Source organism: Littorina saxatilis, linkage group LG16 (assembly GCF_037325665.1).
Source record: "Littorina saxatilis isolate snail1 linkage group LG16, US_GU_Lsax_2.0, whole genome shotgun sequence".
In the NCBI taxonomy this organism is placed as follows: Eukaryota; Metazoa; Mollusca; class Gastropoda; order Littorinimorpha; family Littorinidae; genus Littorina; species Littorina saxatilis.
This window is the reverse complement of record NC_090260.1, coordinates 18,987,195-19,007,762: the sequence shown is the minus strand read 5'-3', so window position 1 is coordinate 19,007,762 and position 20,568 is coordinate 18,987,195. Positions and strand designations below refer to the sequence as shown.

The 20,568-nt window shown below is 42.6% G+C and overlaps 1 long non-coding RNA gene across 3 annotated transcripts; it reads left to right on the top strand.

The window, feature by feature from the left end:
• Nucleotides 1-10,148: 10,148 nt before the first annotated feature.
• LOC138951519 (uncharacterized) lies at nt 10,149-11,802 on the top strand. Of its 3 annotated transcripts, XR_011451133.1 has the most exons (5): nt 10,149-10,456; nt 10,616-10,867; nt 10,948-11,088; nt 11,242-11,518; nt 11,609-11,802. It is a non-coding gene; the product is annotated as an uncharacterized lncRNA (long non-coding RNA). The 3 variants fall into 3 exon arrangements; XR_011451132.1 differs by lacking the exon at nt 10,149-10,456 and having other exon boundaries at nt 10,600-10,867; XR_011451134.1 differs by lacking the exon at nt 10,149-10,456 and having other exon boundaries at nt 10,600-10,867; nt 10,948-11,100; nt 11,254-11,518.
• The last annotated feature ends 8,766 nt before the right edge of the window (nt 11,803-20,568 follow it).

The window sequence follows — 20,568 nt, the reverse complement described above, 5'->3', positions numbered from 1 at the left end:
TATGTTGAAGTCTGTCAAATTCTGTCCGACAAGATCCAGAATTGATGTCACAAAATTAGAATAGAATAAATGTGTTAGGCCCCCCCCTAAAAAAATCTGTTTAGGGTAACATGACTAAAAAGTTGTTTTTTTCCTCAAATGTGTTTTCTTTTTCTTTTGTGCTGTTTTACATTGTTTTATGTTTTTTTTTTTTTTTAAATTAATTTTTTTTAGGGTTGGTGCCAAAAACGTAGGGTTGGTCAGGCTACACTAAACAGACATATTTTTTCTTTGGGGGGGGGGGGGGGGGGCCTTAGAAAAGTGATTATCACACTAACCTAAAACAACAGCTTCAGGTTGCCCTGCTCGTTGTCCTCCAGCAGTTTGTACGTGTAGACAGCAGGTTCCTCTGGCTCTTCCACATCATACACAGCATTGAAGTAGGATGGGTATCCAGGTACCTGAAAGGCATGCTAGTGTTAAAAGATATCAAAGGGGGGAAGAATTATTTTCTATATTATAATGCAATTATTTTTACATTTTTAAATCATTAAAAGGTTGCAATTATCATTATCATTGCTTAACGTCTAGCTGACTACGGAGAGCCGTCTCAAGACGCAAAATTTAATGTATGGATCTTTCCAGTAAATATAAATTTAAAGCAATGCCATGTAGGCTACATACTTTACTTGTTTCCAACTAACATTACATTATAATATTTGGTAATATTGGTGATTAATGGTGCCACTTATATCGTCTCGTTATTTTTTCTAAACTGATTTATTTAGTGAAAGATAGATTAACAGTATATACTTTTACTTAATCACACATTTTGTTTAATTATTATTGTTTTTATTGTAAATGAATGTTCATGTACCCACTACCAAAGAATCTACATTAGGAACAGGTGTAACTTAGAGCAAGAAACACAATAAAATAACATGCGGAAAAGGGGCATAATTACATGGGATTACACAGGGAACAAGCAAATTCGTTTTTCTAAGCATGCTGTAGAGGGAGTTACACTTCTTGTAGCTTGTAGTGGTACAAGAAATATTTTTTTACACAAATTACCTGCGAGATGACTTTTCCTTTGTACCAAATACCAGGTCCATCTTCGTCGTCAGCTCCTTGGAACTTGTGTTGAACATGCTTGCCAACAAGGATGGGTGTGCCCTCAGGAGCAGCCGTCATTGGAAGAGAAAACGAATGCCGTATCAAAGCCTTCACCTTTAGGAAAAGTTCATCTACACCACAAAGAACTGTTCTGTCACCCCCCGCGGGTTAGGGGGAGTCCCATATTGGTTGGGACTAGAAAGAATTTACCCGATGCTACCCAGCATGTCGTAAGAGGCGACTAACGGTTCTGTTTCTTCTCTTCTTTTGTCTTATTTCTGCCTTACCAGTCCTTTCACCTATATTTCCTTCCAAGAAAACTCTCCCTACTATTCCCTGCAGTTTTCCAATTCTTTTCTTGTCTTATTTCTACCTGACTGGATCCATCACCTTTATTTCACTTACCAAAAGTCTTCTTTTCCACATCCTTATTTCTCTGCACCCCGCATGTCGTAAGAGGCGACTAACGGATTCTGTTCCTCCTTTTACCCTTGTTAAGTGGTTCTTGTATAGAATATAGTCAATGTTTGTAAAGATTTTAGTCAAGCAGTATGTAAGAAATGTTTAGTCCTTTGTACTGGAAACTTGCATTCTCCCAGTAAGGTCATATATTGTACTACGTTGCAAGCCCCTGGAGCAATTTTTTGATTAGTGCTTTTGTGAACAAGAAACACTTAACAAGTGGCTCTATCCCATCTCCCCCCCTTTCCCCTATCTCATCTCCCCTCTTTCCCTCGTCGCGATATAACCTTCGTGGTTAAAAACGACGTTAAACACCAAATAAAGAGAGAATTCAGTGAAATTCTTTACAATATCAGACACAAATTTTGAGACAGATAACAGTATTACGCTACTTACAAACAGATCCACCCCTGAAAATGCAGTGCAATAAGAATAACTACAAAATAAATAAATACTAGATCTCATAAAAAATGTCACTTACGGCATTACAAACTCTTGAGACAAACTGACAGCCGTCACACCACTCGCACTCGCAGGAGAGGAATTCACAATTACGGCAGCACTCGCAGATTCTGAAACAATTCAATGCACCAACAATTCAATTCACCAACATCATGAAAATATTTAATTTATTTGAGTCCCCACCCCTTCTCCACAGCTACTTTTGGTGTTTGGGGTCTAAACATGCTGCTTTAGGGCTGATCTCTGAGGCGACGGTTGGGGGGAACGGTTGCTGGTTTATGTCACACTAACACTAACCCTAACCAAGCACACTAGGTCAATCATAGTCAATTGTGGCGGCTGACCTCAACCTATTTCAAGATTCAAGAAACTTCAAGAAATGAGCTCAAAATTGAAAGTGCACAGTATTATTCCGGAGAACTAATTTGGCTCTTTTGAAGCTTTTCTTCTTCCAATGTGTGCCTCTGATTAAAACTTAACATTCCTATAACCGTTTAAAAAATGTGCTATAGTTACATGTAAAACCGAAAAGAATGCGCGCAAATAATGTGTTTGGAAATCGAAAGTAGAAAAATTCAAGGGGAGCAACTCGATAATCGTAGAAAGGGACGTAACTTTTGTCAATCTGAAATGGCAGCCAACCCCCCTCGTGTGGGAAACCCCCAAGAACTAATGAAGGCCGCCAAGTAAATGCCAACTGTTACTTCCAAACGGTAGAAAAATGGATGAACTAAACCCTGATTGTTGCCCTATGCTGCCCACGGTCATTGAGAAAAGATATGTAGTGTTAAAAATAGCGTATTTTCGTTCTAACAGTACTATTTTTTTACAAAAAAATACAAGAAATGCTAAATACTATCATGTTGAGACGCCATTTCTGTAACGTGTAGATCACGTGTGAATAAATTATAATATCATTAAATAAGTAAAGTCAGAAGGAAAAAGTAACCATCATTCTCGGACCCAAAATGGCGACCTTCGCCACGGAGCAAATTTGCGGTGACATGATATTTTTGTCGGCTTCCACCATTGTCTCTAAAACCTACTATAGTAAGTGTTTGATATCATTGAAAAGAGCGAAATGTCTTCTCTCTAGACATACCATTCTGATTATCGACGAAACTACAGACTCATTTATATTTCCTACTACAAATGCATTGTTTACATGGATGACACGTACGCGTGACCCCAGCCTCGCAATCGTCTGACCTCGCTAGCAAGGGAGATCACCCTCATGATCTTTAATTACCGTAACATATAGAATTAGAAGGGATATTTCCCTTATACTGACATCAGCGATTTGTACTCGGGCTTGATGTTGCATTTGTTGACGATACAGACCTAGCTTATTCTTTTAGCTATTTCATGCTCAGTCCTTCTTATTATTGTGTGTCAGTTTTTATGAGATGAACCTGGAACTCGCATGACATGTGTAATGTTTTGAATTGGACTTTTTTCTTGATTTTTATATCGGCTATTTCTTACTTGGTTTTATCATTGTGTTTCAGTTTTACGACACCATGGGTTATGTAGAAAAAGAATAAAACGATCTACTTAACCTTGCGTGCCCGTGTTAACGTTGGAAGGAAGGCGGTGACACCCAGACCTGTCAACCTGTACGGTTTTCCCGTATTTTGTACGGGATTTACTCAAATTTTGGTGTGTACGGCGTACAACGCCTAGCTGTACGGGTAAACCAAATTGTACGGGAATAGTACGGGAAAATTCAAAGCCCGAACAAAGATTCGAAACCGATCATCAGATTCGTTTCTGTTTAGTAGATGACAACAACTAACAGAAAAAGACTAACTGAGCTTGTGCGCATGCGCAGAAGGTATCATAGAGGGCGCTGTGGCCCAATCCGCTACTTCCGTGTCGCGAGATTTGGTCTTTGTTTTCACAACTTACTTCAGCGACAGACAACGATTCGCGTCACTTTTTGTGCTACAACGGAAGATGGAGAGGCCAGCGAAGAAAAGAAAGCCGGACATGGTCAGCACATGTCGGAGTGGGAGAAAACGTACTTTGGTGTCGTGCGATCATCGGACAAGGGAAAGGAGTACAGTTTGTGCGTGCCATGTGGCTCGCACATCAAAGTGAAAGTTGCTGCTTCTGGTCACTACGACTTGAAGCAGCATTTTGAAACGGCGGTACATAAACAATCATTGATTCGTTCGAAACGGTTCAAGCCTGTGAACCAACATTTCCAGAAACAAGACAGCCGCCTTCCAGCGGAAGAAGATGTGACGCAAGCCAATGCCATGAAACCATTACCACAGTCAATCTGCTTGCCACGGCAAAGTCAGCCACTGCTACTGCTACAACAAGTGTCATGCTTGAAGTGATCTAGTGAGACCGGACTGTGATTTTTCCTGGTGAACAGTAGTACAAAGTAGTTGTGTGGGTGTTACTGTGTTATACAACAGCTAACTATGTTAAGAAAGCCGTCAAAAGACGGAGGGACAGTCTGTGCCACAGAAGGAGTACTAGCAACCCTGGAATATGATGATACCGAGGGCTGCACCATCTGTGACATGACTTTCTGTTTTGCTTCTGCAAAAGAACACCTTTCCGCTGTGCGAACCTTCTGGATTGATTCTTCCACCTTGAACTGAGGACAGTCTTTTGACGATGAGGAGTGGTCTCCCTTGCAGTTGTGACACTGTTTGGGACCTCTACACTCACCGTCATGCTTTTCTGCAGTACAGTCTCTGCACATTTCCCTGCCCTTACAGTGTTTGCTACCGTGCCCAACCAACCATATAACACGCCGGTCTCGAATAGCAATATCAGCTGAAGAGACGTTATAAAATAACAACAACCAACCATATAACACGCCGGTCTCGAATAGCAATATCAGCTGAAGAGACGTTATAAAATAACAACCAACCAACCATATAACACGCCGGTCTCGAATAGCAATATCAGCTGAAGAGACGTTATAAAATAACAACTAACCAATGCTGTAGGCAATAATATGCCGCAGGTCCACAATCCAAGCAACGGATTATCGCAGAGCCTTCAACTTCCCCGTTACAGTGGTTGCATTTGATGACAGAGGGAGCAAACTTTTCACTGTCCACTGAGTTTTTTTTAAGAGTGTCTCGCCTTTATTTTAAGATTTGAATTTTAAAAAATCCTTGACACGTAGGGTTTTGATTTAGCTTTTGTGTTCCCTTCGGGTGACATTCCTGATTTTGTTTATTGAAATTGGTTTAATTTAAATATGTGAAATGTTAAATTTGTGGGGTCCTGATTTGGCCGATATGGTCAGCTGGACCCAAAAAAAAGCAACAACAATCAACTCCAATCAATTCGAAAATCAGAATGCATGGGTGAAAGTAGCCCGTCAATTGACTGAAATCCGTCAATTTGAAAATAAGTCTGACGGAAATTCCGTCAATCCGCAATTTTGTAAATAACAAAAACCAATTTAAAATTTTTTTTTTTTTAATCAAAACTAGAACTTGCGGCACGCGTTTTCCGAACTGCTATAGTGAACCGGTTGCAGTTTGCCCGGAGACGGAAGCACTTTTGCCCGTTTTGTCATTTGAAGCGACACATGTTAATGCATTCAGGAGTGAAAAGGTATTCATGTGGAGAGTGTGATACTATGGGTTCACACAGTCTGGTCATTTGAAGCGACACATGTTAACGCATTCAGGAGTGAAAAGGTATTCATGTGGGGAGTGTGATACTATGGGTTCACACAGTCTGGTCATTTGAAGCGACACATAACGCAAGAAACACCTGTTAATTCACACTAGAGTGAAAAAGTATTCATGCACAGACTGTGATGCTAGGTTCATACAGTCTGGTCATTTGAAGCAACACTAGAACACGCATTCAGAAGTGAAAAGGTATCCATGTGGGGAATGTAATGCTAGGTTCACACAGTCTGGTCATTTGAAGCGACACATGTTAACGCATTCATGAGTGAAAAGGTATCCTTGTGGGGAGTGTGATGCTAGGTTCACACAGTCTGGTCATTTGAAGCGACACATGTTAACGCATTCAGGAGTGAAAAGGTATTCATGTGGGGAGTGTGATGCTAGGTTCACACAGTCTGGTCATTTGAAGCGACACATGTTAATGCATTCAGGAGTGAAAAGGTATTCATGTGGGGAGTGTGATGCTAGGTTCACACAGTCTGGTCTCCAAGTGTCATAATGGCAGTTGATGCGTAGTGTTGTGGTTTGTTGGAGTGCGCCGTGCGGCCCAACACATACGTCTTCAGCACTCGAGGTTTCTGTCAGGGTTACCTCACCCTTAGCTCATCAAAGGATGATCTAGATTTGACGGTTCCTCGTCTCCCTGAGCAGTCGGTTCCTTTTACTGACTTGCGTAGGAAGACACTTTGTTATAGCTTAAGGTGGCATCATCGGTCAGACGGGAGTATCATTTTGTTAATGGCCATAAATACCAAAGTAATAGGAATAATTGCAAACCATTTGGCATGCATATGTCAAAATGGTTCTAGTTTTGTAAAAAATCAACAAAAACATGATACTGTAAAAAAAAAATAATGCATTTATTACATATACTGTTAAAAAAAAAGAAAACGCATAGTTGCTACTTGCCAAATTTGTTTTATTTTTCGAAAAAAATTTACAGAAAATCCAATATTTACATTATTTGTTTGAAATTTGGTATGGACACAGTTGAATGCACACACAGTTCATTTGCATCTTCAAATCAATCAGTCAATCAATACGATTGGGTGCCGAGGCTGTCAAGTCAGTAGGGGGTTCCCGCGGTGGGGCACTGCGGTTATGAAATTAAAGGCCCCTCCTGTTTTTGGAACCGCAGGAGCTTTCTAGTTTGCTGTTAGGTAGATTTTTGGTTCCTCTTTCCTGTCATGCTCTCTTTTTCTTCATGAATTCTTTTCTTTTTTCTGCCTTCTTGCTCATTCACCTGTATTTTTTCCAAAAATCTCTTCTCTTGCCGCTTGTCTCGCGATTCATGTATAGTTTAATCTGTTAGTGTTCTGATGTAAGTCCAGCAGTAGATAGGTTAAGCCTATTTTAACATACTGGAAACTGGTAATCTTCCAGTAGGTATTAATTTAGTTTTACTAAAGCCTGCTGGGACACAAGTAATGGGTTAGTGCATTTGTAAACAGGAATCGCTTGACAAGTGGCCCCCTTCATCCCCCCCCTTCCTCGTCCTGATATGGCTCTGTGTAGTCGGCTGGACGTTAAGCAACAAATAAACAAACAAACAGTAGGGGGTGTGACTTCCTTGAGCAGCAACAACTGCCCGGCACCTTCTGGGCATGGACTGGATCAGATGCCGGATATCTTGCTGTGGGATGGTGTCCCACTCCTCCTGAAGTGCCTGCAATAGATCGCGGTGATTTTCCGGCGCTTCTTCTCGCCTGCGCACACGTCTGTCCAATTCATCCCAGAGGTGTTCTATCGGGTTCATGTCTGGCGACATGGTTGGCCAGGGAAGCACCTGGACATGGTGGTCGGTGAGGAACTGGGTGGTGAGTCGTGCTGTGTGCGGGCGAGCGTTGTCCTGCTGGAATATGGCATCCTGGTCAGCCAGAAGAGGAAGGGCGTGTGGGCGCAGAATTTCCTCCACGTATCGCTGGGCAGTTATGCGCCCTTGGACGTGCACCAGGGTGCTCCTTCCAGCGGTATTGATCGCCCCCCACACCATGACGCCTCCACCACCATGAACGTGTGCCTCATCCACACAGTTGGGCGCGTAACGTTCGTTTACTCTCCGGTAGACCCTCCTCCGACCATCATGTCGCTGGAGCAGGAAGTAGGACTCGTCGCTGAACCACACGTGTCTCCAGTGATTCCGGACGGTCCAGCGAAGGTGCTGGTTGCCCCACTGCACTCGGTTCTGGCGATGGCGGCGGGTGAGGACAGCTCCTCTGTGAGGTCTGCGAGCTCTCAAACCAGCTTCATGCAGGCGGTTCGGCACGGTCTGGTCCGATAATCGGTGTGGCCCGGGGAGAGCCTGGACAGAAGATGAGGCCGACAGGAAACGATTCCGGAGGTGGCGGAGCCGTATGAAGCGGTCGTGAGCAGCAGTTGTCGCCCTTGGTCTTCCCGCTCGTGGCAAGTCAGCAACGGAGCCAGTGGCTTGAAACCTGACCCACAGTCTACTGATGGTGCTCTGGGACACGTGGAAGTGCCTGGCGATTGCACTTTGACTTTGGCCTGCTTGTAAACGACCCGATGCAATTTGGCGGTCTTCTCTGCTCAATCGGGCCATCTTTCGTCGCTGAATTGTCGTCTGATTTCTTTGTGGCGAACAATCCGCTTTTTTGGGTTTTGGAAGACATGGTGAGAGCTCAATATTCCCCGAGTTTCACGAGATTACACTGAAGCATGACGAGTGGTCATGCCAAATGAGCAATTTTGACATTGTAGCCACTGATAACGCATGCGTCACGTGCAGAGCTCACTTGTGGCAATGGACGTAAGGTCGACGACCAGATAAACATTTTCTGCAGTTTGGTGGATATCCTTGTAGCCATATAACTAAATTAACCAAATATTACAGGCTATGCGTTTCTTTTTTTGAACAGTATATTTTATGAAATATGATATGTTGCGAAATTGGAAATCGGGGCGTTAGTAGGTACATTCTCTATTCAATACTATGCCAAATGCTGGCTCATATTTTGCAAAGGTAAAGAAAACAAGTGTCTCTATTGCATGTTCTAGGGATTACTATGTCATCTTCACTGATTTTGAGTTATCGCGACTCAAGTTTTGATATTTTTTTTCACAAAAAAAATCAAATTAAAAAAATATTAAAAAAAAAACTAAGTGTCTGACAGACAATTCTCTAGAACATGAAATAGCTAATAGTATTCAAAACAATCATGCAAAGTGGCAATGTTGTAACTTGATTAGTTCTTGAGATATCATGTACCCAGTATGCAAAAGTGGCGATTTTCGTTAAAGTTTACGTAAGAAAATGAAGGCTTATCCTACCTGTGAAATTGTTGATTACACTAATGACCCCCTGCAAGGTATGGCTGGCCCTCCTTAGCAGCACAGTTGTCATTGTGGGCCAGTCTCTCCTGCCTTCTAGCCCTCCTCTCCTCCAAAGAAGCTGCTTTTGTCTGTCTCTGTGCATTTAAAATCCGCGATGTATCCCGTCGAGCGAAGAAGGCTGTAGCGAATGGACCGGGGCGGATGTCCATCTCCTCGAGAATGGCACCAAAACATGTAGCACCATCATTGAACACACTGGTGGCTAAGGCAAGGGCAGTTTTCACAGAGTTTGCACCATGGTTTTTTGTTTTGGGGCAATACTTCCAAATTGTGCCGTTCAATGACTCGTTCGCGTTCTGCGTGTACCCCTGAAGACACTTTTTGAGGAGATTTGTGTCAGCCAGGTCTTTGAAGATGGGTTTGATGGTCTCCATGATTGCTGGTGCAAGATTTCCTTTGTGGGTGAAGGAAGCAAGCTCGTCATCCCTCTGTGCCTGTAGGTAGGGACACCACTGGACACTGCAGAAGTGGTGATTAGGCTTGGTATCACTTGATCCCTTGTGAAAAAACACTGCCCACACAGCTTTCCTCATCTCTGTCAGATCCCCCTTGTTGCCCCTTATCGCGTTCCCATAGTACGTCTGCAACTTATCGCACACAGCATCAGTAAGTCTTCTCTGACCCCCTATTGGCTTGCCATCTGAAAGCTTTGTGCCTTTCAGTTTTGTCTTCAAATTTCGTAGGCGCTTTCCCATCCTCTTTTGAATATGGCCGACACATTCCAGTTTCTCCACAGTTCCGCCCTGATATGGCCCTTCGTGGTCGGCTGGGCGTTAAGCAAACAAACAAACAAAATAACGCATTCAGGAGTGAAAAGGTATTCATGTGGGAAGTGTGATGCTAGGATTACACAGTCTGGTAATTTGAAGCGACACATGTTAACGCATTCAGGAGTGAAAAGGTATTCATATGGGTAGTGTAATGCTAGGTTCACACGTTCTGGTTCTTTGAAGCGACGGGGTCCTGATTTGGCCTATTATGGTCCGCTGGACCCGAAAAGCAACAGCTAACTAACTTTTAAGCGACACATGTTAACGCATTCAAGAGTGAAAAGGTATTCATGTGGGGAGTGTGATGCTAGGTTCACACACTGTGGTACTTTGAAGCGTAACTTGTTAACGCATTCAGGAGTGAAAAGGTATTTATGTAGGGAGTGTGATGCTAGCTTCACAGGGGATAGCAGTTTGAAGAAACACCTGTTAATTCACAGTGGAGTGAAAAGGTATTCATGCACAGACTGTGATGCTAGGTTCACACAATCTGGTACTTTGAAGCAACACAAAATAACGCATTCAGGAGTGAAAAGGTATTCATGTGGGAAGTGTGATGCTAGGTTTACAGTCTGGTCATTTGAAGCGACACATGTTAACGCATTCAGGAGTGAAAAGGTATCCATGTGGGGAGTGTGATGCTAGGTTCACACAGTCTGGTAATTTGAAGCGACACATGTTAACGCATTCAGGAGTGAAAAGGTATTCATGCGGGGAGTGTGATGCTAGGTTCACACATTCTGGTTCTTTGAAGCGACACATGTTAACGCATTCAGGGTATTCATATGGGTAGTGTAATGCTAGGTTCACACATTCTGGTTCTTTGAAGCGACGCATGTTAACGCATTCAGGAGTGAAAAGGTATTTATGTAGGGAGTGTGATGCTAGCTTCACACGGGATAGCAGTTTAAAGAAACACCTGTTAATTCACACTGGAGTGAAAAGGTATTCATGCACAGACTGTGATGCTAGGTTCACACAATCTGGTCATTTGAAGCAACTCAAAATAACGCATTCAGGAGTGAAAAGGTATTCATGTGGGAAGTGTGATGCTAGGTTTACAGTCTGGTAATTTGAAGCGACATGTTAATGCATTCAGGAGTGAAAAGGTATTCATGTGGGGAGTATGATGCTAGGTTCACACGTTCTGGTTCTTTGAAGCGACACATATTAACGCATTCAGGAGTGAAAAGGTATTCATGTGGGGAGTGTGATGCTAGGTTCACACATTCTGGTTCTTTGAAGCGACACATGTTAACGCATTCAGGAGTGAAAAGGTATTCATATGGGTAGTGTAATGCTAGGTTCACACATTCTGGTTCTTTGAAGCGACGGGGTCCTGATTTGGCCTATTATGGTCCGCTGGATGCTAGGTTCACAGACTGTGGTACTTTGAAGCGACACATATTAACGCATTCAGGAGTGAAAAGGTATTTATGTAGGGAGTGTGATGCTAGCTTCACACGGGATAGCAGTTTGAAGAAACACCTGTTAATTCACACTGGAGTGAAAAGGTATTCATGCACAGACTGTGATGCTCGGTTCACACAATCTGGTACTTTGAAGCAACACAAAATAACGCATTCAGGAGTGAAAAGGTATTCATGTGGGAAGTGTGATGCTAGGTTTACAGTCTGGTCATTTGAAGCGACACATGTTAACGCATTCAGGAGTGAAAAGGTATCCATGTGGGGAGTGTGATGCTAGGTTCACACAGTCTGGTCATTTGAAGCGACACATGTTAATGCATTCAGGAGTGAAAAGGTATCCATGTGATTGTGGGGAGTGTGATGCTAGGCCACAAAATCACAATGTATTATGCAAAAATTCGTTTTCGTTGCCCCCCTGGACTTCCTAACGGGGCCCTGCCCCGTACCCCGCCAGGGCCAGGGCGGCCCTTGGACCCCTGCCTAAAAAAATTCAGTCAATTTGATTTTCCTAGGTTTCACCCATGAGAATGTTATCCTTGGTTATCACATGAAAATTGAAACTTGCATTCCATATTTCTGGGCAGTGGAAAGGAGAATGCTTGTGCTGTTGGTCGTAATGCTGCCGACAATAATATGCTGTTACCGGCACGGTTGGCCTAGTGGTAAGGCGTCCGCCCCGTGATCGGGAGGTCGTGGGTTCGAACCCCGGCCGGGTCATACCTAAGACTTTAAAATTGGCAATCTAGTGGGCTTTATGGGGTTAGTGCTAGGACTGGTTAGTCCGGTGTCAGAATGATGTGACTGGGTGAGACATGAAGCCTGTGCTGCGACTTCTGTCTTGTGTGTGGCGCACGTTCTATGTCAAAGCAGCACCGCCCTGATATGGCCCTTCGTGGTCGGCTGGGCGTTAAGCAAACAAGCAAACAAAAAAAATAATATGCTGTTGGTCGTAATGCTGTGGGCACTAATATGCTGTTGGTTGTAATGCTGTAGGCACTAATATGCTGTTGGTCGTAATGCTGTAGGCACTAATATGCTGTTGGTCGTAATGCTGTAGGCAATGCAGACCTGTTTACTCATACGATTTCGCCGTATTTTGTACGCTAAGTTTCCAAGAATACGATAAATACGCTGGTTGATAAGAAAGTACGACCCCGTCGCGATATAACCTTCGTGGTTGAAAACGACGTTAAACATCAAATAAAGAAAGTACGACGATTTCTAGTGACATTATTCTTAGTTTTATCATCAGTGCGACAGACGTTGTATTGGAATTTCACTGCTAACAGTTTTACATCGGTCACATGATTAAGGAGCACCTCTACCTGGTAAGAAAATGCACTCAATATTTTGAAAATACACTAAGTCTCTATGGAAAATACACCAACAGTTCCAATTAGGTAAACAGGTCTGGCAATGATATGCGGCAGTCCACAATCCAAGCAACGGATTATCGCAGAGCCTTCAACTTCTCGGTTACAGTGGTTGCATTTGATGACCGAGGGAGCACACTTTTCACTGTCCACCGAGTTTTTAAGGTTTCTTTCAAGAGTGTCTCGCCTTTATTTTAAGATTTGAATTTTTAAAATCCTTGACACGTAGGGTTTCGATTTAGCCTTTGTGTTGCCTTCGGGTGACATTCCTGATTTTGTTTATTGAAATTGGTTTAATTTAAATATGTGAAATGTTAAATTTGTGGGATCCTGATTTGGCCGATGTGGCCCCCTGGACCCAAAAAGCAACAATAATTAAATCAAATCAAACGTCACTGCAGCATACATGAGTCAGCTTCATTGACACCAGCCCCGTCGCGATATAACCTTCGTGGTTGAACTTGAAAACGACGTTAAACACCAAATAAACAAAAATTGACACCAGCACACTCGCTCTAATCACAACTGTTGCTTCCTGTTGTGCCTTGCAAAAATATCTTTTCTGCACAGGGGTCATTCCAAAAAGCTGGCACAAAATGTGGGACAACAGAGAAAAAAAAAAAGTGTTGTAAATAAAAAATTCTTGCATTGCATATGGAAGAGGAGTGTATGAGTGACAATAAAATTCTAGTTTGAAGATAAGTTACAGCTTGATGCCCACATGGGAGGCAGTTGAATTTGTGTCGTCAGCAAAATGTCTATTGTAACATGGAAACCAAATGACAATGAATTAACAACAAAATGACTGTTTCAAATTGCCAAAATTACTTTATTCTTTTTAACATTGACAAAATAACAGCAAACAAACTGAAATAAGTGAAAATACAACATACATGTATATACATCTGAGTACATTATCATGACCTTGAATCTTTACTTATTTGACATAGAAAACTTTTTTCTTTAAGTTTTTCTCTCAGTATAATGAATCACAAGAGAACACAATCATGTTGCATAATAATATGATTCTTTGAATAGAAGAACCCAGGTCAATTAAAAAAGAGGGAGAAGCAAATATAGCCTTTTATACTATGTCTTTAAAAAAAAGTATGTCTATCGTAACATGGAAACCAAAAACAAAGAATCGATTCTCTAACAGCTACCTTCTGATAAGTTACACTCCAATTTTAAACTAGCATACTTTCTATTCAATAGGGTTTTTTTTTACATTTACATTCAGATCCGAAAGCATCTGGTATAGCTTTACCAGCACCACCCTTGCTCCAAGGCCGTGGAATTTTATTTGGAAAACTAGTCAAAGCGAAATGAAATTCCACGACCTGGGAGCAAGGTTGGTGCTGGAACTGTCTTCACAATGTCATTAGCAGTGATCCATGCAGAGTCCGCCCAAGTGTAGTTTTTCTCATTTCCCTTTTCCTTGTCCAGGTAAGTCACTTTCAGCTCTTCGCCGTCAACCTCGGTCACCTTCGCATAAAAACGCACTGTGCGGTTTCTCCCCCCAACAGCCACCAAGCAGAAATCTCCAACGGATGGAGGGGCTTTAGTGTGGGGCTCATCAATGTGGGCAGGGTGGGGCTCATCAGGGTGGGGCTCATCGGGGTGGGGCTCATCAGGGTGGGGCTCATCGGGGTGGGGCTCATCAGGGTGGGGCTCATCAGGGTGGGCAGGGTGGGGCTCATCAGTGTCGTCAGGTGCTTGCTGGTTGATTATGCGGCCATTGGCTGGTTTGAGAGTTTTCGTGGTCCATTGGCCCACGACCCAGTAGTGCACAGAAGTGAAAACATTGTCTTCCAGTTAGGCAAGACAGTCAGTTCAATATTTTCAATAAAAATTATGTTTTTAAATTTAGAAATGGAAATATGCATGTTTAAATTAATTAGTGAATACAAGAAGAAGTCATACAACTAGCTAAAACAGTCAGCACGTTACTTTGAGGAAATGTCAAATGATCGTAACCAGAAACCAGTAGTGCACAGAAGAAGTGAAAACATTGTCTTCCAGTTACGCGAGACTTCCGGTGAAACGCTCATTGAAAACAAGTGAATATCAATTGACAGGGCTAAAAAAACCATGCAAGTTATTTCATCAAAACTGCACATTTAACAGCCAGACCTTTCCTTAAGCGTTTTAAATGTGAGAAAATCGTAAAGTGGTCATAATCTGGAGTCTTTCGTAACAAGAAAACGTGTTGTCAAAAACTAAAATGGCGACCTTGTTTCCAGTTACGATACACGGAGGAGCAAAGAATTTCGGCTAAAAAAAAATGCAAACGACACCCATCAATCCTAAAAATGGCTTTCCGAATTTATTTCAACATCAAACAATAATTTCGTAGCAAGCAATTTCAAGAGAAGTTGTTTACATGTTCAAATTCAAAGGAAAATCAGTGTCAAGGGTGAATCAACATTCCAAGACTCGGGACAAGAGACATTTTCGAAGTCAATTGGAGAACTTCACATGGTGAATTTGCGAAGATTTAGACATTGAAGGCATTAAAAATTAGCCTGTAATCCTAAATAAAGCATCAATGAAATCATAACACAAAAGAACTTACCGTATTTGCCTGTTAAGTTCTGCTAAACAGAAAGCGTTGTCTTTCGTAACAAAGGAACACAACCAGAACCGAAAGCCCACCACTTGAAACACGCGGCTAATTCCTCATTCGCAGTTACAAACTACACTCTAGTATCCTTCCGCATCAAAATGTGTACGTGAAACACACAAAATAGTTCGTCTTTTCTCGTTCTACAGTGAGATTTTGCCTTTGATTACAAGTCTTTCGTAACTAGCAAATCCGGAAGCGATTTGTGTAAACAAAGTTTATGCTTGCTAAACTTCTCTTTCCGAAAAAACAACAAGAAAACAGTGCATGTGTTGTGATGGAAAAATACCCACTTTACGATATAACGTCACAACAATGTATTCCTACGCGAGGTTGCAAGAGCTGAATGAATAGTTCGTTGAGTGCAGATTTGGAAACCACACGTTACGATAGACTGGTTTTCAAAGTCCAGCTAATATTATAAAAATTATAAAACACATACATTTTCTAAATTTACAACATAATTAATATTCTATTAACAGATAATAAAAACATGTCTCTTATCATATTTCACAATCTTTGTTCATGAAAACAATCGATAAGGAAAACCCGATCACTGATGTCACAAATCGGGACTCAATTTTGACCTACATTCTGATATTTTCGACCAATTTTTTTCCAAAACAAAAAAAAATCTATGACTGGTAACTGTCTATATTATTTCTTCAATCAATTTAGATTTGGTTTATACTGACGAGATTTAGGATTTGTGTATGTGTTAGTAAAAAAACAGATTTCTTTTTTACAACCCTTGAAGATCCCAGTTTTTTGGAATGACCCACATTCTATACAAGAAACACTTAACAAGGGTAAAAGGAGAAACAGAATCCGTTAGTCGCCTCTTACGACATGCTGGGGAGCATCCGGTAAATTCTTCCCCCTAACCCGCGGGGGGGAGAACAAAATGCTGTTATTGTTGTTTGTTGTTGTTAATGGCTAACCCAGAACTAGGAGCTAACACATCACATGTTCCCCATTTCTGGTAGGTGGAATCTAGCTCACTTGTAAGACCTCCCAACTAAGACCCTAGCTTTCTCAGATTTTCTGTTCATAACCTCTGCAAATTTACCCCCATTGTAAGACTTCCCCTTTTAAAGACCAGATTTTCTGTTCATAACCTCTGCAAATTTACCCCCATTGTAAGACTTCCCCTTCTTAAGACCAGATTTTCTGTTCAAAACCTCTGCCAATTTACCCTAATTGTGAGACTTCCCCTTCTTAAGACCAGATTTTCTGTTCAAAACCTCTGCCAATTTACCCCCATTGTGAGACTTCCCCTTCTTAAGACCAGATTGTCTGATTTGCTGAGGTCTAAAAACCACTGGAGATGGGGGGGGGGGGGGGGGGGGGTAGAACAAGTGTGTTGTGAGTTGTAAGGGTTGAGGCATAACTTCCTCCAACTGATATATGAAAGGGAAACACTGACTGAGGCATACTTCCTCCAACTGATATATGAAAGGGAAACACTGACTGAGGCATACTTCCTCCAACTGATATATGAAAGGGAAACACTGACTGAGGCATAATTTCCTCCAACTGATATATGAAAGGGAAACACTGACTGAGGCATAACTTCCTCCAACTGATATATGAAAGAGAAACACTGACTGAGGCATAACTTCCTCCAACTGATATATGAAAGGGAAACACTGACTGAGGCATAATTTCCTCCAACTGATATATGAAAGGGAAACACTGACTGAGGCATAATTTCCTCCAACTGATATATATGAAAGGGAAACACAGACTGAGGCATAACTTCCTCCAACTGATATATGAAAGGGAAACACTGACTGAGGCATACTTCCTCTAACTGATATATGAAAGGGAAACACTGACTGAGGCATAACTTCCTCCAACTGATATGAAAGGGAAACACTGACTGAGGCATACTTCCACCAACTGATATATGAAGGGGAAACACTGACTGAGGCATAACTTCCTCCAACTGATATATGAAAGGGAAACACTGACTAAGGCATAACTTCCTCCAACTGATATATGAAAGGGAAACACTGACTGAGGCATAATTTCCTCCAACTGATATATGAAAGGGAAACACTGACTGAGGCATAACTTCCTCCAACTGATATATGAAAGGGAAACACTGACTGAGGCATAACTTCCTCCAACTGATATATAAAAGGGAAACACTGACTGAGGCATAATTTCCTCCAACTGATATATGAAAGGGAAACACTGACTGAGGCATAACTTCCTCCAACTGATATATGAAAGGGAAACACTGACTGAGGCATACTTCCTCCAACTGATATATGAAAGGGAAACACTGACTGAGGCATACGAGATAAGCAGGCTAATGTAACTGAGTGCCCACAGCACAACAATCACCTTTGGAGGCAAAGCTACACCAACAGGATTGACTGAGGCATACTTCCTCCAACTGATATATGAAAGGGAAACACTGACTGAGGCATACTTCCTCCAACTGATATATGAAAGGGAAACACTGACTGAGGCATACTTCCTCCAACTGATATATGAAAGAAAAACACTGACTGAGGCATACTTCCTCCAACTGATATATGAAAGGGAAACACTGACTGAGGCATACTTCCTCCAACTGATATATGAAAGGGAAACACTGACTGAGGCATAACTTCCTCCAACTGATATATGAAAGGGAAACACTGACTGAGGCATAACTTCCTCCAACTGATATATGAAAGGGAAACACTGACTGAGGCATACTTCCTCCAACTGATATATGAAAGGGAAACACAGACTGAGGCATACTTCCTCCAACTGATATATGAAAGGGAAACACTGACTGAGGCATAACTTCCTCCAACTGATATATGAAAGGGAAACACTGACTGAGGCATACTTCCTCCAACTGATATATGAAAGGGAAACACTGACTGAGGCAATTTTACTTCCTTCAACTGATATATGAAAGGGAAACACTGACTGAGGCATAACTTCCTCCAACTGATATATGAAAGGGAAACACTGACTGAGGCATACGAGATAAGCAGGCTAATGTAACTGAGTGCCCACAGCACAACAATCACCTTTGGAGGCAAAGCCACTCGAACAGGATTGACTGAGGCATACTTCCTCCAACTGATATATGAAAGGGAAACACTGACTGAGGCATACTTCCTCTAACTGATATATATGAAAGGGAAACACTGACTGAGGCATACGAGAAAAGCAGGCTAATGTAACTGAGTGCCCACAGCACAACAATCACCTTTGGAGGCAAAGCCACTCGAACAGGATTGAGATTTTAGAGCTAATTTCCTAGCCCTACAAAAACTGCTATGGGTCCACAAGGGTTACCAAGAGCAAGCAGAGGCAGCAGTAGCCAGACCCCATCCCAAACAGAACTCTACAATTGACAGATGTCTAGCCGTCGGCATATAAGAAACGTCGAGCTATAAATAGCTCGTACTCTTCGCCGGCAGACTACTGCAGTCTGCTGTGAAGGGTGACGCAGTCCTCTCCCTGTCACACTAAAGTGCTGTACACATGGCAGACTTGCAACCATCTTGTGACCAACTTCAGTCGTTTGAAAATCGCTCCTGAGTCATTGAGGACGAATCGGCGAAAAGTCTGCCATGTGAACAGCCCCAGCGACTCGCGCCAGACTCCCCAGCGACTCGCGCCAGACTCCAAAACCCAGTTGAGCACTGTCCGACTCGGCCATGAATCGCCAGCGACTCACACCAGACTTTTCTTATCGCGCTTACGGATTGGTTAGCTCTAGCAACTGAGTTATATATATAGACATATACATCTCTGTGGCTCTAGCCTTCCTTTCTCCGGAAAATATTGAGGACGACCGGACAATCCCAAAAGGCTAAGTCTGGCAAGAATCGCCGCTTAAAACTTGTCTGCGCTGTTCACATGGGCAGCGATTTTGATTTGACTTGCCGACGACTAAAATCGCTTAAAAGTTGGTGAGAAGTTGTTTCCAAGTCTGCCATGTGAACAGCACTTAAGAAACACCAGCTTGCGGGAACATAAAGCTAGAGGAACACTGGACTCTCTGAACATCAGGCAAGGGAAATGGAGGCTACATGGGAACACCTATTCAGGAATGAAAGAATCTTCATTAAATCAGGCAGAGCGCTATATTAAGATCGAAGCAACAAAGGGACGTCAGCGCTCTGATTGCACAAGACATGTGCAACAACATTTGTCTCCGTTGTAACACTCCTACCCACTAAGATCCTGTTTCATCAGACTTTCTGTTCATGATGCCTGTCAATTTGCCTCCATTTTAAGACTCCCTCCCTTATTATCTCACATCTTTTAAGATCTCTAAAAAAATAAAGGGGGGGGGGGGGGGGCGGGAGCAGGGGTTTCAACTGTATACTTACCTGTCATAAAAGAACTAAGCAGATGCGTTTGAGTGCAGGTATTGGTGATGAGGCCGTTAATTGTATTGACATTTAAACCAAAGGTGAGAGCGGGTACACACCTGGTGCCTCGACACGCGTGTAGTGGTAGGGGTTGACGCACACTCTATCCAGCTTGAGGTGGAATGGGAACTCGCAACGCTCAGTGGCGCGGAGCTCCTGATGGTTCTGAAGATCGGACCACCGCCACAGGCGACAGTAAATGACGTGGGGCAAGCCCTTTCGGTGCGACACCTGTAGACGACCGTCCAGCGACCTGCCCGCAGACACACTAATAATATTGATATTGGTTGCTGACAGACAGACAGACAGACACAGGCGACAGTAAATGACGTGGGGCAAGCCTGAAGAAGAAGAAGAAGAAATGAAAATGATGATAATGGTTGTTGACGGCTGTACATTAGTCTCTGTATTGTAGAAAAGCCCATTCATGTACTGCAAAACAACCAAGTTACACACACACACACACACACACACACACAGTAACACACACACACACACACACACGCGCGTACACACACACATCCTCTCTCTCTCCATTTCTCTCTCCCATTCTCTCTCTCACACATACAACCACATTATATCCACCCCCACCCACCTTTCTTTCTACTCTTATTGCACACCAAATCACCCCCACCCAATCAATCTCTTAGTCATTATACCTAATACCAACACACACACCAACAACAGACTCAAAATGGAAAAACAAACTAAACAAACTACACAGACAGGTTAAGTACTAACACGCGCGCATGTATACCAAGGCTTCCATTAAATTCAGTGTCACGTTGCCTTTGTCTTGGCGGCAAAACCAGACGAACCAGCATCATCTTCTCCAGGTCTGGTAACCAAGGAAGAAGTCATGTTGCTAAGCAACCGGACAAATGTAACGTGAGGAGGCAGCACAGACAAAGGGGGGTGGGGGGGGGGGGAGCAGGGGAGG